Below are 26,915 nucleotides of genomic sequence, written 5' to 3' on the forward strand. Positions count from 1 at the left end.
AATCCTTCACTACTGGTACTTCCTCCTGCATAACTCCGATTAAACAATTTACTTGAGTCCTCTTTGGCACATGTCGGGATACATACTTGATCCTTCTCCCTTCTGGGGTGGTAAGTAAAATTGACTTACTGGCACATTCAGTATTCCCTTCATACTTTGACAACCAATCCATGCCTAATATTACATCCAATCCTTGGGATTCCAACACTATTAGGTCTAAGGGAAAAACATAGTTACCAATTCTTAATGGTAACCGATCACACCATAGACTAGCCATATATTCTGCTCCAGGCGAAGTTACTAACATGGGTGACCTAAGGGCTTGGGTTGGCAGTTTATACTTATCCACAAATCCCCTTGATATGTATGAATGCGATGCACCAGTATCGAAAAGAATGAGTGCAGTAAATGACTTAACCAAAAACTTACCGATTACTGCATCCGGCTGCTCCTCAACCTCCTCCACGTTAACATGGTTCACCTGTCCCCTGTTGAAAGGGTTCGGCTTCTTCCCAGAGCTTCCATTGCCATTTCCGTTCTGGGATTCAGGACATTCATTGGCATAATGTCCGGTCTTCTAGCAATTAAAACAAGTGACTTGGCTCAGGTGTTTCTTGGCTGGGGTTGATGAGTTGGTGCGGTTCTGGCCGTTGCTTCCTCCATTCCCATTACCATTCCTGGGGCCATTGTGATTGTGCGAGCTTCCTCCTCCATGGGTATGCTGAAAATGTCCTCCCGGCCTAGGGGTAAATCGTGGCTTCTGCTGAGCTCCTGAATTGTACTTTCCTTGTGCATACTTCCTCTTGCGATTCTCAATTTGCTGTTGTTTCCCTTCAATCATAAGAGCACGATCTACCAACTCCTGGTAGTTGTTGAAGGTTGCTACCATCAAATGCATGCTCAACTCATCATTCAGTCCTTCCAGAAACTTCTCCTGCTTTGCTGCATCCGTAGCAACGTCATCTGGGGCATAACGTGCTAATTTAATAAAGTCCTCCACATACTGGCAAACTGTCCGTCCTCCTTGGCGCAAGTTACGAAACTCTTGCTTCTTCATGGCCATAGCTCCTGCTGAGACATGGGCAGTACGAAAAGCCTGCTGAAACTGGTCCCATGTGATAGTATCGACAGGGAAAGTGGCTATGAAATTTTCCCACCATGAGGCTGCGGGTCCTTCAAGCTGATGTGTGGCAAACTTCACCTTCTCCGCATCCGTGCATCCTGCTGTGGTCAACTCTCTAGCTGTCTTGCGGAGCCAATCATCTGCTACTATCAGTTCGGTGCTACTGGAAAACACCGGCGGATTCAGCCTAAGAAAACGGGCTAAGTGATCAACAGGTGGTGGTGGTGGTGGTGGTGGTGGGTTGTTGTTGTTCCCCTGGTTCTGATTCTGGACTAGTAACTGCATCAATGTGTTCTGCTGCTGGATCAACTGGGTGAGCTCCGGTGGAAAGGTAAATCCGGGGTCTCGTCTCGGAGGCATCTGAGGGTTTAGAAAAGATGAGATTTAAGAATAGAGGGGGGGTCTAAAGAGAAAACACTACCCATATGCACATGAGGCAAAAGCAAACAATTCACTTCATTCAATCAATCAAACAAGGGCATACAATCGATCTAACTATCGCAAAAGTGCTCGGACTAGTATATTTATATGCTGGACTACTACTACTGTTGGGGTGGTCTACTAGAAATATTCTTCGGTTGCAGACTCCATGATATCTGCTCCAGCTTCATCAACACAGTCATCATCGCTATCATCTGGGTCTGAGTCGGTGTCGTCGATGATGATGTAGTCTTCCGGGCAAATCTCCTTGGGTTCTCCGTCTTCTTCTACTAGTGTAGGGCCTCCCATAAATATTCCAATCTTCTTGATCAGATCGTCATTCTTTTCCACTAATACTTCAATTTCTTCTTCAAAATCTTCACGTGTAGCCTTGAGTTCTTCCTCCAGTTCCTTGATTCTTGTCTTTGCCTTCTTCAGGTCTATCATGTCGGCGCACATCTGGTTCTCCTGATGTCGAATGTGCTAGTTTAACTCCTGGATAAAAGTTGTAATTAATCTATCCTTTCTGGTGCTGATCATCTCCCAGTGCTCATCTCGGCACCCACAAATCTGGTAGATAGTATCCTTGAGATCATTGCAGTAGACTTCTCCGATGCGTCACATGGCGATGTGAGCTGCCATGCTCTTTCCTAGACTCCAAGTTGGTGCATCAAAAGAAAACTCTATGGGCTCAGTGACTGGCATGAATGTCCTTCCTGGAACTTGAACTTGAATCATCCAGCGCTCTTCTTCAGGTAGAGTGGCGTTGTAGGTGCCGATGAAGCTTGGTACTCCTATGTTCAGGTATCTAGTGACTTCCTTCAAATGACGTCCAAAGGGTGTATCTTCATCCGGTTGAGTGAACTTGTTCCTTGCATCCGCCATCCTAAAAGAGTAGAAAATATGAGAGGTCAGAAGAGAAGAGAGTGAGTAGTGATCTAGGTCTTTAGCTTAGTGCTCGTGTCCTATAGTCAGCGTGTGCTCTGATACCATCTTGTAGCGACCAGACCTCAAACGGTCCAATCTCTGTGCTCCGGTGTCATCCCTAGATCAGTAATGCTGACACCACACAGTACTTGAAGGATTTATAGCAGAGTAGCAATCACACACTTATTACATCGAGTGTCTCAAAAGAGAACTTATTACAATAAATATGGCTTAAGGCCATCTAATAACGATAACAGCGGAAGGCTTGGAAGATAAGTGAGTCCATCAACTCCAACGGCATCACTGAGTATAGAACCACGACCTAAAACTCCTTAATCATCGTCTGAAAAGTCTGCAACATTAACGTTGCAGCCCGAAAACGGGTCAGCACATGAAATATGCTGGCAATGTAACACATAGAGAGTAATGGAATGAAACAGCTATTCTATATGCATATTTGGCTTGTGGAAAGCTCTATGGTTACAGTTTTGCGTAAAGCCAATTTTTCCCTACTGCAAAGAAATAAATTTATTTAACTATCATGGTGGTTGTTAAACATTGAGAACGACCAGACCTCAAACGGTCCAATCTCTGTGCTCCGGTGTCATCCCTGGATCAGTAATGCTGACACCACACAGTACTTGAAGGATTTATAGCAGAGTAGCAATCACACACTTATTACATCGAGTGTCTCAAGGGAGAACTTATTACAATAAATATGGCTTAAGGCCATCTAATAACGATAACAGCGGAAGGCTTGGAAGATAAGTGAGTCCATCAACTCCAACGGCATCACTGAGTATAGAACCACGACCTAAACCTCCTTAATCGTCGTCTGAAAAGTCTGCAACATTAACGTTGCAGCCCGAAAACGGGTCAGCACATGGAATATGCTGGCAATGTAACACATAGAGAGTAATGGAATGAAACAGCTATTCTATATGCATATTTGGTTGGTGGAAAGCTCTATGGTTACAGTTTTGTGTAAAGCTAATTTTTCCCTACTGCAAAGGAATAAATTTATTTAACTATCATGGTGGTTGTTAAACATTGAGAATGGTTGACAGCATTCTCAATCCCAATTAAACATCATCATTAAACAAACCCAACAAAATTAATTTTTGAGTAACATGTTGAGATTCACATCATAATCCAAGTACTAGATACTCAAGATGCCCATAACCGGGGACACGACTAACCATGATTAGTTTATACACTCTGCAGAGGTTTGCGCACTTTTCCCCACAAGACTCGATCTCCTCCGTTGGATTTCTCGCACTACAATGCATTTGAGAAACGGATGACCGAGACATAGTCTTTCAGAAGCACTAGCACCTTACGATGGGTAGACCGTACCACCTACATCCCCTACATCTGCTAGTCTACCACTGTAAGAGTTCGCATGACTTAGTCAACTATGCTAGAGCCCATAATAGCTTGTGGCTGCACACAGAAGTTTCTAGCATGAATAATCTCATGATCCCTTTGAGCCTGGGTGGCGGTCCAAAAGAAAACAGGCAAATCCTGGAATACCTAGGTGCCTCAATCCACCCAGATGTGTGTTTAAGTTGCCACCTTAAATAAACCATTAATTAACAATCTCACATCTGTCATGGATACACTCACCCAATCCACGTCTACTAGCATAGCATAGCAATAACAAGCAAACGTAGAGTAACTCCCAAAGGTTTGAAAATAAACAGGTAATAGCTACTACCTCAACTACTCCCAAACCCACAATTTAATTAGATCCTAAAACATGCAGTGTGTGAGGACTGATCTAATGCAATAAAACTGGGTAGTAGGAGGTATGATCAAAGTGTTACTTGCCTTGCTGATGATCCGGGAAACCTAGTGATTCGAAGTAACAAGCGGCGCACTCCGGGTATTCTATCGCAAACAAACAAGCACACAATAAGTACTTGTCTAATGCACAGGTAAAACTCGAATAAGAGACCTAACCAGAAAGTTCAACTTAAGAACTTGGTTGGCAAAAAGAATCAAATCGAACGAAGCAACGAAAAACAGACGACAAAAGAAACAGGCTTCATTTACTATTCTGGATCTAAGGAAATTTTTACAGTGGCAAAAACTTGTTTAAGTTGGTTAAACGGAAAGAGGGTTTCGAGATGAAACTCCAGGCGCTTGAATCGCCTGATTCCGATAAACGAGCGAAAAGTTATACTAAAACGAAAATCGGATCAGAAATCGCGATCAGAAAAATCGCGGATTTAATCCGAGAAAAAGAAAAACGATGAACGTTCGTTAAAATGAACGAACGGACGAACGCTCACTAATTAAATAAACCGAAAAACCGATCTATTTAAAAAAACCGAAACTAAAAAAAGGATAAAACTGTCGGAAAACCGAACGGTTTTTCTAAAAAAACGGCGACGGGATCGAGGTAAACCTCGGGCGGCGGGTCCGGCGGTGGCGGCGGCTCCAGCGACGGCGGCGGTGGGCGGCAGCGGCGGCTTCGGCGGCGGGCGGCCGCGGCGGCGTGGGGCGGCGGCGCGGGACGGCCTAGCGGCGCGGGGCGAAGGCGGCGGCGCATGGCTAGGGCGGCGTGGTGCGGCTAGGGTTTGGAGGGGCTTCCGGCTGGGCCTCCCCGGCTTTTAAAGCCGGACGGGCCTTAGTGTCCGGGTCGGACACGGCCCGTAGGTCGGTTGTGCGTTTTTTAAAATAGTTACGCTCAGAAAAAAAACAAAAGGACTACTAAACGGACTCCAAAAATCCCGAAATAAAGTTTCCCCGGCTTCCAAAATCAAGCCGCACAGGATGAACATTTATTTGGGGCCTAAATGAAATTTTGAAAAACGCACATTTTTCCTAAATTCAAATAAAATAGCAAATAAAACCCAATAAAATCTTATTTGATTTTTTTCATTAAATCCTCAATATTTCTTTATTTTGGGAAAGTCATTTTATTCCCTCTCTCATAATTTTTATAATAGAAATAATATAAGATAAAATAAATAAAATCAAATGATCCTATTTTCAAAATTTGAGGCAACTCAAATATGAAAATAACGAAATCCCCAACTCTCTCCGAGGGTCCTTGAGTTGTGTGAAATTTCTAGGATCAACCGAAATGCAAAAATTATGATATGCAATGATGATCTAGTGTATAACATTCCAAATTGAAAATTTGGAATGTTACAATATATAATATATATACCCTGAAAACATCCAGGAGCACCAAGAAACCCTATTTCCACCGCCGCAATCTTATGTACCCAAGAGATCCTATCTTGGGGCCTTTTCCGGAGCTCCGCCGGAGGGGGAATCGATCACGGAGGGCTTCTACATCAACACCATAGCCTCTCCAATGATGTGTGAGTAGTTTACCATAGACCTTCGGGTCCATAGTTATTAGCTAGATGGCTTCTTCTCTCTCTTTGGATCCCAATACAATGTTCTCCTCGATATTCCTGGAGATCTATTTGATGTAACTCTTTTTGCGGTGTGTTTTTGAGATCCGATGAATTGTGGTTTATGATCAAGTTTATCTATGAACAATATTTTATTCTTCTCTGAAACCTTTTATGTATGATTGGTATCTTTGCAAGTCTCTTCGAATTATCAGTTTGGTTTGGCCTACTAGATTGATCTTTCTTGCAATGGGAGAAGTGCTTGGCTCTGGGTTCAATCTTGCGGTGTCCTTTCCCAGTGACAGCAGGGGCAACAAGGCACGTATTGTATTGTTGCCATCGAGGATAAAAAGATGGGGTTTATATCATATTGCTTGAGTTTATCCCTCTACATCATGTTATCTTGCCTAATGCGTTACTCTGTTCTTATGAACTTAATACTCTAGATGCATGCTGGATAGCGGTCGATGTGTGGAGTAATAGTAGTAGATGCAGAATCATTTCGGTCTACTTGTCATGGACGTGATGCCTATATACATGATCATGCCTAGATATTCTCATAATTATGCACTTTTCTATCAATTGCTCAAAAATAATTTTTTCACCCACCGTAATACTTATGCTATCTTGAGAGAAGCCACTAGTGAAACCTATGGCCCCCGGGTCTATCTTTTATCATATAAGTTTCCAATCTATTTTATTTTGCAATCTTTACTTTCAAGCTATATCATAAAAATACCAAAAATATTTATCTTATTATTATTATTATCTATATCAGATCTCACTCTCGTAAGTGACCGTGAAGGGATTGACAACCCCTTTATCGTGTTGGTTGCGAGGTTCTTATTTGTTTGTGTAGGTACGAGGGACTTGCATGTAGTCTCCTACTGGATTGATACATTGGTTCTCAAAAACTGAGGGAAATACTTATGCTACTTTGCTGCATCACCCTTTCCTCTTCAAGGGAAAACCAACGCAGTGCTCAAGAGGTAGCACTTCATCGATGTCTTTATTTGAAAAACTCCTTTCAAACACTCCTTTATGATTTCCAGAAAATTCTACATCATTTCTGATCAAAAATATGTCATTCACATATACTTATCAGAAAGGCTGTAGTGCTCCCACTCACTTTCTCGTAAATACAGGCTTCACCGCAAGTCTGTACAAAACTATATGATTTGATCAACTTATCAAAGCGTATATTCCAACTCCAAGATGCTTGCACCAGTCCATAGATGGATCGCTGGAGCTTGCACATTTTGTTAGCACCTTTAGGATGGACAAAACTTTCTGGTTGCATCATATACAACTCTTCTTTAATAAATCCATTAGGGAATGTAGTTTTGATATCCATTTGTCAGATTTCATAAAATGTGGCAAATGCTAACATGATTCGGACAGACTTCAAGCGTCGATACAAGTGAGAAAATCTCATCGTAGTCAACATCTTGAACTTGTCAAAAATTCAACAAGTCGAGCTTTGTAGATAGTAACACTACTATCAACGTTCGTCTTCCTCTTGAAGATCCATTTATTCTCAATGGCTTGCCGGTCATCGGGCAAGTCCACCAAAGTCCACACTTTGTTCTCATACATGGATTCTATCTCAGATTTCATGGCCTCAAGCCATCTGTCGGAATCTGGGCTCATCATCACTTCCTCATAGTTCGTAGGTTCATCATGGTCTAGTAACATGACTTCCAGAACAGGATTACCGTACCACTCTGGTGCGGATCGTACTCTGGTTGACCTATGAGGTTCGGTAGTAACTTGATATGAAGTTTCATGATCATCATCATTAACTTCCTCATGTAGACTTCACTGGACTAATTTTAGTGATGAGCTACTTTCCAATTCGAGATAAGGTACAATTACCTCATCAAGTTCTACTTTCCTCCCACTCACTTCTTTCGAGAGAAACTCCTTCTCTAGAAAGGATCCACTCTTAGCAACAAAGATCTTGCCTTCAGATATGTGATAGAAGGTGTACCCAGCAGTTTCTTTTGGGTATCCTATGAAGACGCACTTCTCCGATTTGGGTTTGAGCTTATCAGGCTGAAACATTTTCACATAAGTATCGCAACCCCAAACTTTAAGAAACGACAGTTTAGGTTTCTTGCCAAACCACAATTCATACGGTGTCGTCTCAACGGATTTTTAGACGGTGCCCTGTTTAACATGAATGCAACTGTCTCTAATGCATAACCCCAAAACAATAATGGTAAATCGGTAAGAGACATCATAGATCACACCATATCTAATAAAGTACGGTTACGACGTTCAGACACACCATTACACTGTGGTGTTCCAGGTGGCGTGAGTTGTGAAACTATTCCACATTGTTTCAAATGAAGGCCAAAGACATAACTCAAATATTCGCCTCCGCGATTAGATCATAGAAACTTTATTTTCTTGTTACGATGATTCTCAACTTCACTATGAAATTCTTTGAACTTTTCAAATGTTTCAGACTTGTGTTTCATTAAGTAGATATACCCATATCTGCTCAAATCATTTGTGAAGGTCAGAAAATAACGATACTTGCCACAAGCCTCAACACTCATCGGACCGCATACATCGGTATGTATTATTTCTAATAAGTCAATGGATCACTCCATTGTTCCGGAGAACAGAGTCTTAGTCATCTTGCCCATGAGGCATGGTTCGCAAGCATCAAATGATTCATAATCAAGTGATTCCAAAAGCCCATCAGTGTGGAGTTTCTTCATGCACTTTACACCAATATGACCTAAACGGCAGTGCCACAGATAAGTTGCACTATCATTATTAACTTTGCATCTTTTGGCATCAATATTATGTGTATCACTGTGATCGATATTCAGTAAACCATTTATATTGGATGTAAGACCATAGAAGGTTTTATTCATGTAAGCAGAGCAACAATTATTCTCTGACTTAAATGTAACACCCACGATGCGGCTATATCTCCCACGTGTTGGAGCACGACTTAGAGGCATAACCGCATTGTAGGCATGTCGCAAGAGGGGTAATCTTTACACATCCCATGTACTGAATAAGAAAGAGGTACAGAGTTGGCTTACAATCGCCACTTCACACAATACATAAATATAGCATTACATCATCCAGATACAATCAAGGTCCGACTGCGGAACCAAAATAAAGACAACCCCAAATGCATAAGATCCCCGATCGCCCCAACTGGGCTCCACTACTGATCGTCTGGAAAGGAAACATAGTAACATCCTGAGTCCTCATCGAACTCCCACTTGAGTTCAATCGCATCTCCTGGAATGGCATCATCGACACCTGCATCTGGTTTTGGAAGTAATCTGTGAGTCACGGGGACTCAGCAATCTCGCACCCTCGCGATCAAGACTATTTAAGCTTATGGGTAGGGGAAAAGGTATGAGGTGGAGCTGCAGCAAGCACTAGCATATATGGTGGCTAACATAAGCAAATGAGAGCGAGAAGAGAAAAGCAAAGCACGGTCGAGAATCTATGATCAAGAAGTGATCCTAGAACTACTTACGTTCAAGCATAACACGAGACCGTGTTCTCTTCCCGGACTCCGCCGAAAAGAGACCATCACGGCTACACACGCTGTTGATTCATTTTAATTAAGTTAAGTTTCAAGTTTTCTACAACCGGACATTAACAAATTCCCATCTGCCCATAACCACGGGCACGGCTTTCGAAAGTTCAAATCCTCGCAGGGGTGTCCCAACTTAGCCCGTCACAAGCTCTCACGGTCAATGAAGGATATTCCTTCTCCCAGGATGGCCCGATCAGACTCGGAATCCCGGTTACAAGACATCTCGACAATGGTAAAACAAGACCAGCAAGACCACCCGCTGTGCCGACAAATCCCGATAGGAGCTGCACAGATCTCGTTCTCAGGGCACACCGGATAAGCTAAGCGTACGGGAGCCAACGTAACCCAACTTGCCAAGGGACGGCCTCGCACGGTGCTCTAGGTTGGACCAACACTTAGGGAAGCACTGGCTCTGGGGTTTAAAATAAAGATGACCCTTGAGTCCGCGAAACCCAAGGGAAAAAGGCTAGGTGGCAAATGGTAAAACCAAGGTTGGGCCTTGCTGGAGGAGTTTTATTCAAGGCGAATTGTCAAGGGGTTCCCATTATAACCCAACCGCGTAAGGAACGCAAAATAAAGGAACATAACACCGGTATGACGGAAACTAGGGCGACAAGAGTGGAACAAAACACAAGGCATAAGGCCGAGCCTTCCACCCTTTACCAAGTATATAGGTGCATTAAAGTAAACAAAATATAATAATGATACCCCAACAATAAACATGTTCCAACAATGTGACGCCCTCGATTCAATCGTACACTAATCATACACGCAAATGTGTACGATCAAGATCAAGGACTCACGGGAAGATATCACAACACAAGTCTAGACCTTCGCGCCGCCCCGCCAAGCTCCGGCGACATCACGAGAGCTACTTTGCATGCTTGTGCTAGTCCCTGAAATACATGGCATAAAAATAACATCAGGGAAAAGACTTAGAAGAATTCTAAGTCCCTGAAATCAGCAACATCACGAGAGCTACTTTGCATGCTTGTGCTAGTCACCACATTTCTCACAAAAATACATGGCATACACCCCTGTAAAGATGGCATGGCATAGCCCAAAACACATGTAGGGCTCAAGTTCATAGGAGGCACACAATAATCATGGCAAAAATGACAAATGTACATAATCTGTTAAGAAACAGAAACTAACATTCTATAGCACTCTTGCAACAAGATTTTAGGCATCAATATGGACTCAAACAAGCATGGTGCAATGAAATGAAATGAAGAGCACATCCTAACGAACAATTTGATATATTAAACGCCCAAAACGGAGCTACGGATGCAGAGATACGACATGATGAAGATGCCTTGAAAATATAGGGACTTAGGGGAAAAATCACCTCCCAGATCTGGATCTAGGGTTTCGGGCGCGCTTTCCGAGGATCGCCGGCAAATGTGTACTATCCATTTATCATCACATATCCAAGTCTCATCTCCATGTCTCATCTCAAGTATCCAGTTCTAGTTGTATCGATCGGGATACAACTCCAAGTGTCCGTTACCGTAGGACATGCTATCGATAGATGTTTTCTTCCCTGTAGGGGTGCACCAACTTACCCACCACGCTCGATTAACTCCGACCGGACACACTTTCCTGGGTTATGCCCGGCCTCGGCCAAACAATACGCCGCAACCTGACCTAGGCTTAATAGAGAGGTCAGCACACCGGACTAAACCTATGCCCCCAGGGGTCATGGGCCATCGCCCCGGGAACTCCTGCACGTTGCGTGGCCGGCCGGTGAGAAGACCTAGCTACCTCCTTCAACAAGGCAGGAGCTTACGCGGTCCAACCCGGCGCACGCCGCTCAGTCGCTGACGTCTATTAAGCTTCAGCTGATGTATACGACGCAGAACGCCCATACTATGCCCACGTGATGGTTAGTGCTATCAGGCCAGAGGCCCCTCGGATCAAATATCCAAATCGTAGTGGATTAGGAATGCGCGGTAACAAGCAGAGACTCACGAAAGATGTGACCCCGTCGCCCCGTCTTGAGTACTTGCGGCAAGGGCTAAGAATGCCCGGCCACGCCTCGTAATTATCTCGCGGGCACCCTCCAGGTCAACCCGACTCCACATCACTCGCAATTAAGCTCGCGCGGGTACCCCTCAGGGTCGACCCGTCTTTCCAAGTAACGGCGGTAAAGTCCAAGTATCTGTGTGTCCAAGCATCAAGGGGAAAATCCGAGGAATCACCCCCGATGAATTCCACTAGATGTAATCATCAAGGTGAACGTAAGAGGAATCACCCCTGAGGTTCACACTTGAGGGGTTGCACGACAGAGTCGTATCGGAAGTGGTTAAGGAGGAAATCACCCTCGATGACCACGACCGAATGACTACACTACAGGGTTACATCAGAAGTGCTGAAGAGATCTCACCCTCGGCACTCGATAGTAACCCAGTAGTGTCGAACAACTAAGGGGAAAGTGATGTGCGGTGCCAGGGCCTGGTCTTCGATGATGAAGCAGGGGCAACAAGGACAAAGTGGGGGTCACTGATGGGTCACTAACCAACCTATACTAAGCAGTTTAGGATAAGCAGGTAGGTAACAATGAGCAGGTTACAAAAGCAGGCTATGCATCAGAATAGGAGCAAACAATAACAGTAGCAAAATCTAATGCAAGCATGAGAGAATGGAATGGGTGATATTGGGATGATCAAAAGGGAGGGCTTGCTTGCCTGGTTGCTCTGGCAAGGAGGGGTCGTCGTCGACGTAGTCGATCACAGGGGCAGCATCGGTCTCGGGGTCTACCGGAGAGAAGAGGGGGAGGAAACAGTAAATATAAAGCAACATAGCACCACAAAGCATAACATGGCAATAAGATGTGCCGGATGTGACCTAATGTATGGCTACGCGATAAAGGTGAAGGGGGAAAACAACCGGGAATGTTTCCCTATTTCCGGACCTGTGTCAGACAGATGACCGGAGGGGGAATGTTCCATGTTCAACATGCTAGGGGCATGTGACAGTCGAACGGACCGCGTATCCGGATTCATCTTGTCGTTATGAGCAACTTTCATGTATAAAACTTTTTCATCCCAGCTACGGATTATTTTCTATGATTTTTTTAAAGTTCTAGTAATATTCTGGAACTATCCTTAAATCAAAAATGGGAAATATGACGTCAGCCTGACGTCACCATGACTTGGGCAGTCAACAGAGCGTTGACTGGTCAAACAGAGCAGGGGGGCCCATCTGTCATTGACCTAACTAATTTAACAGGGTTAAATTAACTAATTTAGTTAATTAGACTAATTAATCACAGTTAAATTATTACCTATTTAATTAATTAATTAATTAATTAATATTTATTTATAAATCTCTTTTTTAAAACAAACAGGGGGTGTGGGTCCCTGTGGTCAGTGGCCCATTGGGGCCAACTGGGCGAAACGGGTGCGGGTGGGGCGTAGCCCGCCCGAACACAGGCGAGGCCGCCGTGCGATGGGGAGGAGAAGGGCGCGCAGGCAGCGGGGCGCCGGCGGCGGTGGGCCGGCAAGGCGTGGCGCAACGAAGGCCATGCGGCGACGGCAGGCGTGGGGTGAGCCGCGGCGGAGGCAGGCGGCACAGGGAGGCTGAGCAGCAGCAGCGGGTGGAGGCGGCGTGCGAGCCACAACGGCGAGCCGGGCATCCTCGGGCGGAGTCGGCGACGGTCGAGCAAGGCCACGGGGGCGCGGAGCGCTGGCGATGCGGCTCGGCCGGAGCGGAGCTGCAGGCGAAGTGCGGGTGCGCTCGGGACGAGCGGCCGAAGCGAATGGGCATCAGCGAGCGCCACGCGGGGCCGTGCAACTGCAGGGCGAGGCGGGTGTTGCAGCGGGGCCGGGACGCGGGCGGCTGGGCGAGCAGAGGCACGACAGGCAGCGGTCGCGCGCGGGGAACGGCAGCAAAACAAGAACGGGGCGAGGGGAAGCGGAGAAGAAGCTCACGGGGCCCTGTAGTCATGCAAAAGCAAGCTCGGGGATGCCGGAGGAGCTCGAGGTGGGGTCGGGGACGACGTGGGTGGCCGGTGGAGGAAGACGGAGCCGTTGTGGTCATAGCGGTGCTCCCCGTCTCCAGCAGAGGGCACCAGAAGACGAGGCGGAGGCCAGCGGGGTTTGTGGATACGAGCTGCGGATGCGAAGAGGACAGCTGCCGCGGTGGCGTAGCAACGATGGCGACGGGCGCGTCGGCGAGAGATGCATCTGGAGGGGGAGGTGGAGCAGGAGGGAGAGGAGGCAAGTGGGTGTGGGCGAGTGGTTGGCGATGTGAGTGGAGCAGGGGGAGGAGCCCGAGGGGTCAGCCTTATCCCCTCGGGGCGTCGCTGGCGAGGCGATCCGGCGGGGACTCGCCCCCTGTAGCGACAGGTCGCTTGAACAGGAAGACGACCGGGGTGGGTGGCTGGGTCGGCCTGGCCGGTCGCGGCCAGCTAGGCCAAGAGGCCTAGTTAGGCCTGGGGGTTGTTTTCCTTTGCTTTGTTTATTTACCTTTTCTTTTATAGTTTCTGTTTAGTATTTAATTTAAACAACAAAAGGGGTTTTGTAAAATAAGAGACTTGGCCCATAATTTACAATGCAAATTTAGGCACTGCCATAAAATGGTTTGGCACATAAATAAAATAGTTTGCAAACTTTTATAATTTTAAAGGCATACAAGAAATCGATTTGGCCATTGTTTCAATTATTATACGACATTAATCCACTTTGTAAAGAGTTGGTTCACCATCATAATTAGTTATGAAATATTTGCCAAAAGATGAACATTTTAGTTTGCATGTTTGACAAATTTGAATTTTTGACTTTAGATTGGATTTGAAACTAAATTGTGATTTGGATCAAGTGAAGATTAGCAATAGTAACATGATGACATGGCACCATTATTAGGGGATTACTGTAGCATGACACTGGGGGTGTTACAAACAAGGAACAAACTCCAATCTTCACCTGCAACTAGCAACGCTATAAGAGGGGCTGAGCAAAGCGGTAACATAGCCAAACAACGATTTGCTAGGACAAGGTGGGTTAGGGGTTTGACATGGCAATATGGGAGGCATGATAAAGCATGTGGTAGGTATCGAGGCATAGGCATAGCAATAGAGCGAGCAACTAGCAAGCAAAGATAGAAGTGATTTCGAGGGTATGGTCATCTTGCCTGCGAAGTTCTCCGAGTTGACATAAGCTTGATCCTCATAAGCGTATTCAATGGGTTCCTCGATCATGTACTCGTCTCCCGGCTCTACCCAAAGCAAGAACACAAGCAAAGGGAACCACAATCAACCACGGTGCAATGCGCAAGCAACATGATGCAAAACATGGCATGATATGCGGGATGTAATATGCAATGCATATGCGTGCTCCGGAAGGAAAAGATTGAACCAGGCCTCAACTTGGCAAACTAAGAGTTCCGCTGGAAAGATGAGTTGATTTCGGTCAAAATTGATAAAAAGATCACCAGAATCGGATGCACGGTTTGTAAATGGCAAGCAAAACAATAATGGCACTATTCTGCGATTAACAGCACGATGCCATCTAAAATGCAACAAGAAACTAAGCTACTGCACTCTAACATAGCAACAAAGCACATGACAGTGATCCACTCAAGATGCTTGACAAAAGATGAACACTGAGCTACGGCTAAATCACATAATAGCAGGTTCAAACAAGCATGGCAAAAGTGCAAAAGATATCAGGTTCACAGACTTAGTGAAAATAACAACATGCTAGGAATTCACATCAGGAAGCAATGTTTAGAGCAAGATAACAACATGCTACAGGAACATATCATGGCAAAGCAAGGCATGGCATGAAACTACTCAAAGCATATAACAAACGTCCCTTACTGACCATAAGCTAAAAAGGATCAGAAGATATGATGGCACCCATGTAAACATAGCAAGTTTCGTTAACAGATTCAGACTTGGCAGAAGACTGGACATGGCAAAAACAGAGTTACGTAGGCATGTTTGCAAGCTCGATGAACTCACCACAAGGCATTGCATGACAAACTAAGCATACACCCAGCAATATGACATGATCAAGAAGCTAAACATGGAAAGAACAACCTCATAGCATGCATGGATCAACTACAACAATCTTGGCAAAATTGAATAACACGTAAACAATCTGCCAGGAACATTTTATAGCAAAAGTAGAGCAAGATCGAGTCATGCTAGGGTACTCCATAATTGCAAACAAAGACATGGATGGATAGAACATAACAATATCTCAAAATCATCCTTACTGAACATGCTCAAAAGAGGCATGGATCACTGTGTAGCAACATGAATACATGGCATAAAAATAACATCAGGGAAAAGACTTAGAAGAATTCTAAGTCCCTGAAATCAGCAACATCACGAGAGCTACTTTGCATGCTTGTGCTAGTCACCACATTTCTCACAAAAATACATGGCATACACCCCTGTAAAGATGGCATGGCATAGCCCAAAACACATGTAGGGCTCAAGTTCATAGGAGGCACACAATAATCATGGCAAAAATGACAAATGTACATAATCTGTTAAGAAACAGAAACTAACATTCTATAGCACTCTTGCAACAAGATTTTAGGCATCAATATGGACTCAAACAAGCATGGTGCAATGAAATGAAATGAAGAGCACATCCTAACGAACAATTTGATATATTAAACGCCCAAAACGGAGCTACGGATGCAGAGATACGACATGATGAAGATGCCTTGAAAATATAGGGACTTAGGGGAAAAATCACCTCCCAGATCTGGATCTAGGGTTTCGGGCGCGCTTTCCGAGGATCGCCGGAATCTTCACCTGCGGTGGCCGAGACTCGCCGGGGAGGAGGGAGATGGCCGGAGTCGAGGGGAGAGGTCGTCGGAGCGCTCGTCGATGCGGAGGGAGCTGCGGTGGTCGGCGAGGCCGGTGGCGACGTCGCCGGAGCTTGGCGGGGCGGCGCGAAGGTGGCGGCGGCCGGCAGCTGGCGGGCGCATCGGGCGGCGGAGCTACAGGCGCGGGGCGGCGAGCTGCGCGTCGGGCGGCGGAGCTTGGAGCGGGCCGGGAGGGTCGGCTGCGGGCCCGGTGGGCCGGCGCGGTAGGTGGTGGCGGCACCCACGTGGCGGCTGCGGGTTGGTCCGAGCGGCGGTGCGGACACGTCCGGCCGTCTCGGACGTGTCCGGCGGCGGCGGGGAGGTTGGATCTATGGTTTGGGACGAAAATTTTGGGGAAGAGGACATATTTATAGGTAGAGGGAGTTAGGAGAGTCCAAATGAGGTGCAGTTTTCGGCCACATGATCGTGATCGAACGACCGAGAGGAAGGAGGGGGTTTGGAGGTTTTGGACCAGTTTGGAGAGGTGTTGGGCTGCAACACACACGAGGCCTTTACGGTTCCTCGGTTAACCGTTGGAGTATCAAACGAAGTCCAAATGGCACGAAACTTGACAGGCGGTCTTTCGGTGGTATACCAAGGCCGCTTGGCAAGTCTCGGTCCAATCCGAGAACATTTAACACCCACACACGAAAAGAGGCAAAAGGGGGACGCCGGAGGACATATGAGTGCCGGAACGCGAAGCGGACAACGGGGAAAAAGCTCGGATGCATGAGGCGAACACGTATGCAAATGCGATGCACATGATGACATGATATGAGATGCATGACATGGACAAAAAGCAAAACAAAGACAAAACCCAACCATGAGGGAATATCATAACTTAGAGCCGAAAATGGCAAGAGTTGGAATACAAATATGGCAAGTTACATACGGGGCGTTACAACACTCCACCACTACGAAAAGATCTCGTCCCGAGATCTAGGACTGGAAAAACTCCGGATATTCAGAACGGAGGTGGTCCTCGCGTTCCCAGGTGGCTTCACAGTTGGAATGATGTGACCACTTCACTTTCAGGAATTTGATAGACTTGTTGCGAGTCTTACACTCAGTTTCTTCAAGAATAGCAACGGGATGCTCATGATAAGACAGGTCTTCTTGGAGATCAATCTCTTCGAAGTTGATGGTGCGATCTGGAGTATTGAAACACTTGCGAAGCTGAGACACGTGAAACACGTCGTGCACGTTTGCAAAGTTGGATGGAAGCTCAAGTTGATAGGCGAGATCGCCTCTTTTGCCAATGATCTTGAAAGGACCCACGTATCTAGGGGCAAGCTTCCCTTTGATACCGAAGTGACGAGTACCTTTCATTGGAGAGACGTGGAGGTAGACATGGTCTCCGATCTCGAAAGCCAAGTCACGATGCTTGCTATCATAGTAACTCTTCTGGCGTGATTGCGCGGCTTTGAGATTTTCATGAATGACTTTGCACATTTCTTCAGCCTCTGTGATCAAGTCATTGCCAAGAAGTTGGCGTTCACCAGTCTCTGACCAGTTAAGGGGAGTACGGCACTTTCTGCCATAGAGAATCTTGAATGGGGCCTTGCCCGAACTTGCTTGGAAGCTGTTGTTGTAGGAGAACTCGGCATATGGAAGGCAATCTTCCCACTTCATATCAAAAGAAATGACACATGCCCTGAGCATATCTTCAAGAATTTGATTGACTCGCTTGACTTGGCCACTAGTTTGAGGATGAAAGGCTGTGCTGAAGCGAATGTTGGTGCCCGTGGCCTTCTGAAAAGAATCCCAAAACTTAGAAGTAAAGATGCTTCCATGATCTGAAGATATCAACTGCGGAATGCCGTGCAGAGAGACAATCCTGGAGCTATATAGCTCTGCCAACTGAGCTGCTGTGATAGATTCTTTGATAGGAATAAAATGAGCCACTTTAGTGAGCTTGTCAATGACAACGAAGATAGCATCATTGCCACGCTTGGACTTGGGAAATCCAGTCACGAAGTCCATCTCAATATGGTCAAACTTCCATTCTGGAATGGCAAGAGGTTGGAGGAGACCAGCTGGCCATTGGTGTTCTGCTTTCACTCTTCTACAGACATCACATTCATTCACGAACTGAGCAATCTCGCGCTTCATTCGAGTCCACCAATACGACTGCTTGAGGTCATGGTACATGTTTGTACTTCCAGGATGAATAGAAAGGAGTGAATTGTGAGACTCGTTCATAATGACTTTACAAAGGTCACCCTTAGGAACAGCAATGCGATCCTCGAAGAATAGAGTATCTTTGTCATCAAGGCGATAGCACTTGTACTTGGGTTGGCTCTTGGCAATCCCAATCTTCACCTTCTTCACCATAGCATCAAGAAGCTGAGCCTCATGAATCTGATCTTCCAAAGTAGGAGAGACTTGGAGGTTGGCAAGGAATCCTTGAGGAACAACTTGGAGATTAAGTTTGCGGAAAGCTTCACAAAGATCCGGTTGGAAGGGCTTGAGAATCAAACTGTTGCAGTAAGCCTTCCTGCTCAAAGCGTCTGCAATGACATTGGCCTTGCCTGGAGTATATTCAATACTCGGATTATACTCTTGAATCATTTCAACCCAACGAGTCTTCCTGAGGTTGAGGTTGGGCTGAGTGAAGATGTACTTGAGGCTCTTATGATCAGTGAAGATGTCCACTTTTCTTCCCAACAAGAGATGTCTCCATGTTAAAAGAGCATGGACAACTGCCGCTAACTCGAGGTCATGAGTGGGGTAGTTCTTTTCGTTGGGCTTCAGCTGGCGAGAGGTATAGGCCACAACTTTCTTCTCTTGCATTAACACAGCACCGATACCTTGAAGGGAAGCATCACAGAAAACTTCGAGTGGTTTGGATTCATCAAGACGAGTCAGAACTGGAGCTGTGACTAACTTCTCTTTAAGGGTGTTGAAAGCGATGTCACATTCAGGCGTCCAGACATACTTCACATGCTTCGGGAGGAGGTTGGAAAGAGGCTTCGTGATCTTAGAGAAATTCTCAATGAATCTTCGACAATAGCTTGCAAGCCCAAGGAAGCTGCGGAGTTGCTTCACATTCTGAGGCAGTTCCCAATTCACAATTGCAGACACCTTCTCAGGATTAACAGCTATGCCCTTGGCAGAGATGATATGCCCAAGGTAGAGAACATCATCGAGCCAAAACTCGCACTTTGAAAACTTCGCATAGAGCTGATGTTCTCTGAGTTTGTCCATCACCAATCTCAAGTGCTTGGCATGATCCTCCTTGTTCTTGGAAAAGACCAAAATGTCATCGAGATAGACCAAGACGAAGTCATTTGTGTAGGGGTTGAATATGAAGTTCATCATGCGAGAGAATGTTGGAGGAGCATTGACAAGGCCGAAAGACATGACAGTGTATTCATAAGAACCATAGCTTGTTCTGAATGCTGTCTTGGGGATGTCTTGTTCACGAATGCGAATCTGATGATAGCCCATACGGAGGTCAAGCTTGGAGAATACTTGAGCACCTTTGAGTTGTTCGAATAGCTCATTGATGTTGGGAAGTGGGTACTTGTTCTTTATGGTCTTCTTGTTCAATGGACGGTAGTAGACACAAAGTCAGTCCGTGCCATCCTTCTTCTTGACAAAAAGAACACCACAACCCCATGGAGAAGAACTCGGTCGGATGAGACCCATACACTCTTGTATATCGAGTTGTGTCTTTAGATCCTTCAACTCTTCTGGTCCAAGCTTGTAAGGACGTTTGCAAACAGGTTCCGTGCCAGGTTCAAGATCAATGACGAATTCAACTGGCCGGTGAGGAGGCATTCCTGGAAGCTCTTCTGGAAAGACGTCTTGATATTCACAAACGACTGGAATCTAAGAGATGGCATCCAACTCGCCCTTCTCATTGAGAGAAAACAGTCGAATGGTATCGTCACGGGCAGCAAAGACGATCACATCCTCAGACGATTGTGTCAGTTGAATCTGCCTGGCAGCACAATCAAGTTGAGCCTTGTGCTTAGAAAGCCAGTCCATACCAAGAATTAGATCAATATCCGAGTCACCAAGGACCATTGGAGAAGACAGAAACTTATAGTCTCCCATCATGATAGAAATATCCGGGATCATCGTGGTAGCCCTCATAGACTTGGCCGGAGAAACCACTCCCATAGGTTTACCCAACATTTCCGAAACGAAGTCATGCTTTGAAACAAATGATCTTGACATGAAACAATGCGATTCACCAGTATCAAAAAGGACTTTTGCAGGAGTAGAGTTAACTGGGAAGTTACCCATGATCACTTTTGAAGAGTCCTCTGCCTGAGCTGCGTTCACCATGTTGACCTTTGCAAACTTGGGATTATGCTTGACCACTGCATTGCTAGCAAATCTCACAGGAGTAGGAGGCGGAAGACGCCTCTGATTGAAGCATTTGTTTGCATAGTGACCCTTCTGCTGACACTTGTGCACGTAACCTCTGAAAGCGGCCGGTGATACGGAGCACTTGACCTTGGAGCATGAGATGAATCTTTGTTCTGAAAGCCTGGGTTGGGTGGGTGGGAAGATCCATTGCCACCTTTGCTCTTCTGCTGATAAGGCTGACGGAATGGAGGAGGAGGAGGCAACCAATACTTTTGCTGCTTAGCTGCCACTTGCGTTGAAGAAGAAGAAGGAGTTGCATCCCTGACTCTCTTCTTAGATGCATCACACTTGATCTGAGCAGCTTCTTGCTTCAGTGCCATGTTGTAGAATTCATCATATTTTCAGCTCAAAAAGCACAAGAGCTAGTTGCAGATATTCTCTGAGGCCACCTCTGAACTGATAAATCATGCTCTTCTCGTCAGGGACGTCTTGCTTGGCGAAACGAGCGAGCCTCTGGAACATGATGTTGTATTGGTAAACAGACAAGATGCCTTGCTTCAGATTGCGGAACTCCTCACGCTTGCTCTCAACAACACTCTGAGGAATGTGGTGAGCTCTGAAGTCTTGGCGGAAATCATCCCAGGTAATCACATGACCTCCTCTGGAATTTTTGTATTGTTGATACCACTCAGTAGCTTGGTCTTTGAGTTGGAATGAAGCAAACTTGACAAAGTCCCCAGGCCTGATGTTGCTGCACTCAAAATTTTTGCAGATATCCACGAGCCAATCATCAGTGTCTGTGGCCTCGACACAGTTACTGAAGGTCTTTGGCTAGTTTGCAAGGAACTGGTTGAGGGTAGCAAACTGAGTTTTATTGTTGCCATGGCCTTGATTTCCTTGGTTGCGCTCTTGCAAGAGTTGCATAATCAACTGCGTGTTGGCGTTGGTAGCGGCCATCACAGCTTGCCATGCCTCCGGAGGTGGAGGTGGTGGCGGTGGTTCCGGATTCTGACGCGTTGGAGGAGCCATCCTGAAGAGGGTGACATCCGTTAGAATCTTGAAAGACATATATTCAAGCTGAATCAAATGGATCGAAATTGCAACATGTAGCCTTAACATTCGAACAAGAATGAACGAATGAATTCCAAATTAAATGATCACACCTCCATAAATTGAGAAGCCACTTAGATAGAGGTAGATGAAAAACAACAAGGTACGGACATGAACAAATACTTGGTAAGGATTACCCAAACACAAACCAAATATCTGCGGAAGAAATACTAGAGCTACATGAATTCCCACCTATGAAACTCCCGAAACTTTCTGGTTATGCAATCAGGTGTTGGGGATACAGGGGAAGCATAATATCTCACCCAAAACTAGCAAATCCTACATCCAGCTGTATCCATCCTTCAACACATAACCAAGAAACCTTCGGAAATCATTTACCTCAACCTTCGAAAAGCATCCGTTATACGAGTTATGGCAATACTCCCGAACTCCCACCCCAGTACTGGGTGGCGTCGATGTTATCTCACCAACAACTGCATAAAAGAGATTTTCGATGTCGGCGAAACTCAGGTATTCCAGAATTGCAACGATAAAATTGTGACGACAACACCTCGGAGCTCAACTCCCCGGGACACTGCCACAACCCCTAAATGTCAGGAGGCACCAAGAACAATGTTCTCGTCACAAAACCATCAGAACGATTCCAAGATACCCACGTGATCATAAAATATATTTTTGTAAAATTTGAGAAGAGAAGAGTCAAAACTCTACGTCAGGTTGCCTCACCAGAGCGACGAAGGGACCAGGAGTAAAAAGAACCCTACTCTCCGATATATATAATCCTAAAAGACTCAAAACATTTTTCTAGACTCAACAACGCCAGCGATTCGATCAAGCAGAGGGCTCCTAAGTTGGGGAAGGCTCTGATATCAACTTGTAACACCCACGATGCGGCTATATCTCCCACGTGTCGGAGCATGACTTAGAGGCATAACTGCATTGTAGGCATGTTGCAAGAGGGGTAATCTTTACACATCCCATGTACTGAATAAGAAAGAGGTACAGAGTTGGCTTACAATCACCACTACACACAATACATAAATATAGTATTACATCATCCAGATACAATCAAGGTCTGACTACGGAACCAAAATAAAGACAACCCAAAATGCATAAGATCCCCGATCGCCCCAACTGGGCTCCACTATTGATCGTCTGGAAAGGAAACATAGTAACGTCCTGAGTCCTCATCGAACTCCCACTTGAGTTCAATCGCATCTCCTGGAATGGCATCATCGACACCTACATCTGGTTTTGGAAGTAATCTGTGAGTCACGGGGACTCAGCAATCTCACACCCTCGCGATCAAGACTGTTTAATCTTGTGGGTAGGGGAAAAGGTATGAGGTGGAGCTACAGCAAGCACTAGCATATATGGTGGCTAACATACGCAAATGAGAGCGAGACGAGAAAAGCAAAGCATGGTCGAGAATCTATGATCAAGAAGTGATCCTAGAACTACTTACGTTCAAGCATAACACGAGACTGTGTTCTCTTCCCGGACTCCGCCGAAAAGAGACCATCACGGCTGCACACGCTGTTGATTCATTTTAATTAAGTTAAGTTTCAGTTTTTCTACAACCGGACATTAAAAAATTCCCATCTGCCCATAACCACGGGCACGGCTTTCGAAAGTTCAAATCCCTGCAGGGGTGTCCCAACTTAGCCCATCACAAGCTCTCACGGTCAACGAAGGATATTCCTTCTCCCAGGACGGCCCGATCAGACTCGGAATCCCGGTTACAAGACATCTCGACAATGGTAAAACAAGACCAGCAAGACCACCCGCTGTGCCGACAAATCCCAATAGGAGTTGCACATATCTCGTTCTCAGGGCACACCAGATAAGCTAAGCGTACGGTAGCCAACGTAACCCAAGTTGCCAAGGGACGGCCCCGCACAACGCTCTAGGTTGGACCAACACTTAGAGAAGCACTGGCCCGGGGGTTTAAAATAAAGATGACCCTTGAGTCCGCGAAACCCAAGGAAAAAGGCTAGGTGGCAAATGGTAAAATCAAGGTTGGGCCTTGCTGGAGGAGTTTTATTCAAGGCGAACTGTCAAGGGGTTCCCATTATAACCCAACCACGTAAGGAACGCAAAATCAAGGAACATAACACCGGTATGACGGAAACTAGGGCGGCAAGAGTGGAACAAAACACCAGGCATAAGGCCGAGCCTTCCACCCTTTACCAAGTATATAGGTGCATTAAAGTAAACAAGATATAATAATGATACCCCAACAATAAACATGTTCCAACAAGGAACAAACTCCAATCTTCACCTGCAACTAGCAACGCTATAAGAGGGGCTGAGTAAAGCGGTAACATAGCCAAACAATGGTTTGCTAGGACAAGCTGGGTTAGGGGTTTGACATGGCAATATGGGAGGCATGATAAAGCATGTGGTAGGTATTGAGGCATAGGCATAGCAATAGAGCGAGCAACTAGCAAGCAAAGATAGAAGTGATTTTGAGGGTATGGTCATCTTGTGTGTGAAGTTCTCCAAGTTGACGTAAGCTAAATCCTCGTAAGTGTACTCAACGGGTTCCTCGATCACGTACTTGTCTCCCGGCTCTTCCCAAAGCAAGAACATAAGCAAATGGAACCACAATCAACCACGGTGCAATGCGCAAGCAACATGATGCAAACACATGGCATGATATGCGGGATGTAATAGGCAATGCATATGCGTGCTCCGGAAGGAAAAGATTTAACCAGGCCTCAACTTGGCAAACCAAGAGTGCCGCTGGAAAGATGAGTTGATTTCGGTCGAAATCGATATAAAAATCACCGGAATCGGATGCACGGTTTGCAAATGGCAAGCAAAACAATGATGGACTATTCTGCGATTAACAGCATGATGCCATCTAAGATGCAACAAGAAACTAAGCTACTGCACTCTAACATAGCAACAAAGCACAGGACAGTGATCCACTCAAGATGCTTAACAAAAGATGAACATTGAACTACGGCTAAATCACAAAATAGCAGGTTTAAACAAGCATGGCAAAAGTGCAAAAGATATCAGGTTCACAGACTTAGTGAAAATAACATTCCAGGAATTAACATCAGGAAGCAATGTTTAGAGCAAGATAACAACATGCTATAGGAACATATCATGGCATGAAACTACTCAAAGCATATAACAAAAGTCCCTTACTGGCCATAAGCCAAAAAGGATCAGAAGATATGATGGCACCCATGTAAACATAGCAAGTTTCGTTAACAAATTCAGACTTAGCAGAAAACTGGACATGGCAAAAACAGAGTTATGTAGGCATGTTTGCAAGCTCGATGAACTCACCACAAGGCATTGCATGACAAACTAACCGTACACCCAGCAATAAGACATGATCAAGAAGCTAAACATGGCAAGAACAACCTCATAGCATGCATGGATCAACTACAACAACCTTGGCAAAATTGAATAACACGTAAACAATCTGCCAGGAACATTTTATAGCAAAAGTAGAGAACGATTGAGTCATGCTAGGGTACTCCATAATTGCAAACAAAGACATGGATGGATAGAACATAACAATATCTCAAAATCATCCTTACTGAACATGCTCAAAAGAGGCATGGATCACTGTGTAGCAACATGAATACATGGCATAAAAATAACATCAGGGAAAAGACTTAGAAGAATTCTAAGTCCCTGAAATCAGCAACATCACGAGAGCTACTTTGCATGATTGTGCTAGTCACCACATTGCTCACAAAAATACATGGCATACACCCCTGTAACGATGGCATGGCATAGCCCAAAACACATGTAGGGCTAAAGTTCATAGGAGGCACACAATAATCATGGCAAAAATGACAAATGTACATAATCTGTTAAGAAACAGAAACTAACATTCTATAGCACTCTTGCAACAACATTTTAGGCATCAATATGGACTCAAATGAGCATGGTGCAATGGAATGAAATGAAGAGCATATCCTAACGAACAATTCGATATATTACACGCCCAAAACGGAGCTACGGATGCAGAGATACGACATGATGAAGATGCCTAGAAAATATAGGGACTTAGGGGAAAAAATAACCTCCCAGATCTAGATCTAGGGTTTCGGGCGCGCTTTCCGAGGATCACCAGAATCTTCACCTGCGGTGGCCGGGACTCGCCGGGGAGGAGGGAGATAGCCGGAGTCGAGGGGAGAGGTCGCCGGAGCGCTCGTCGGTGCGGAGGGAGCTGCGGTGGCCGGAGAGGCCGGTGGCGACGTCGCCGGAGCTTGGCAGGGCGGCACGAAGGTGGCGGCGGCCGGCAGCAGGGTCGCCGGAGCCGGGCGGCGAGGCGGCAGCCGGCGGGCGGCGGAGCTACAGGCGCAGGGCGGCGAGCTGCGCGTCGGGCGGCGGAGCTTGGAGCGGGAGGCGGCGGCGTGCGAGCGGGCCGGGAGGGTCGACTGCGGGCCGTTGGGCCGGCGCGGTAGGTGGTGGCAGCGCCCACGTGGCGGCTGCAGGTTGGTCCGGGCGGCGGCGGGGAGGTTGGATCTAGGGTTTGGGACGAAAATTTCGGGGAAGAGGACATATTTATAGGTAAACGGAGCTAGGAGAGTCCAAATGAGGTGCGGTTTTCGGCCACGCGATCGTGATCGAACGACCGAGAGGAAGGAGGGGGTTTGGATGGGTTTTGGGCCACTTTGGAGAGGTGTTGGGCTGCAACACACACGAGTCCTTTACGGTTCCTCGGTTAACCGTTGGAGTATCAAACGAAGTCCAAATGGCACGAAACTTGACAGGCGGTCTTTCGGTGGTATACCAAGGCCACTTGGCAAGTCTCGGTCCAATCCGAGAACATTTAACACCCGCACACGAAAAGAGGCAAAAGGGGGACGTCGGAGGACATATGAGTGCCGGAATGCGAAACGGACAACGGGGAAAAAGCTCGGATGCATGAGGCGAACACGTATGCAAATGCGATGCACATGATGACATGATATGAGATGCATGACATGGACAAAAAGAAAAATGAAGACAAAACCCAACCATGAGGGAATATCATAACTTAGAGTCGAAAATGGCAAGAGTTGGAATACAAATATGGCAAGTTACGTACGGGGCGTTACATTAAATGAGTAACCGTATCACAATAAACATGATCCAATCATATTTATGCTCAACGCAAACACCAAATAACATTTATTTAGATCCAATACTAATCATGAAGGTAGAGGGACTATGCGATGGTGATCTTATCAACCTTGGAATCACTTCCAACACACATTGTCACCTTGCCCTCAACTAGTCTCTGTTAATTTTATAACTCCTGTTTCAAGTT

Source organism: Triticum urartu, chromosome 1A, assembly GCF_056163025.1.
Source record: "Triticum urartu cultivar PI428250 chromosome 1A, HENAU_Tu73, whole genome shotgun sequence".
Lineage (NCBI taxonomy): Eukaryota > Viridiplantae > Streptophyta > Magnoliopsida > Poales > Poaceae > Triticum > Triticum urartu.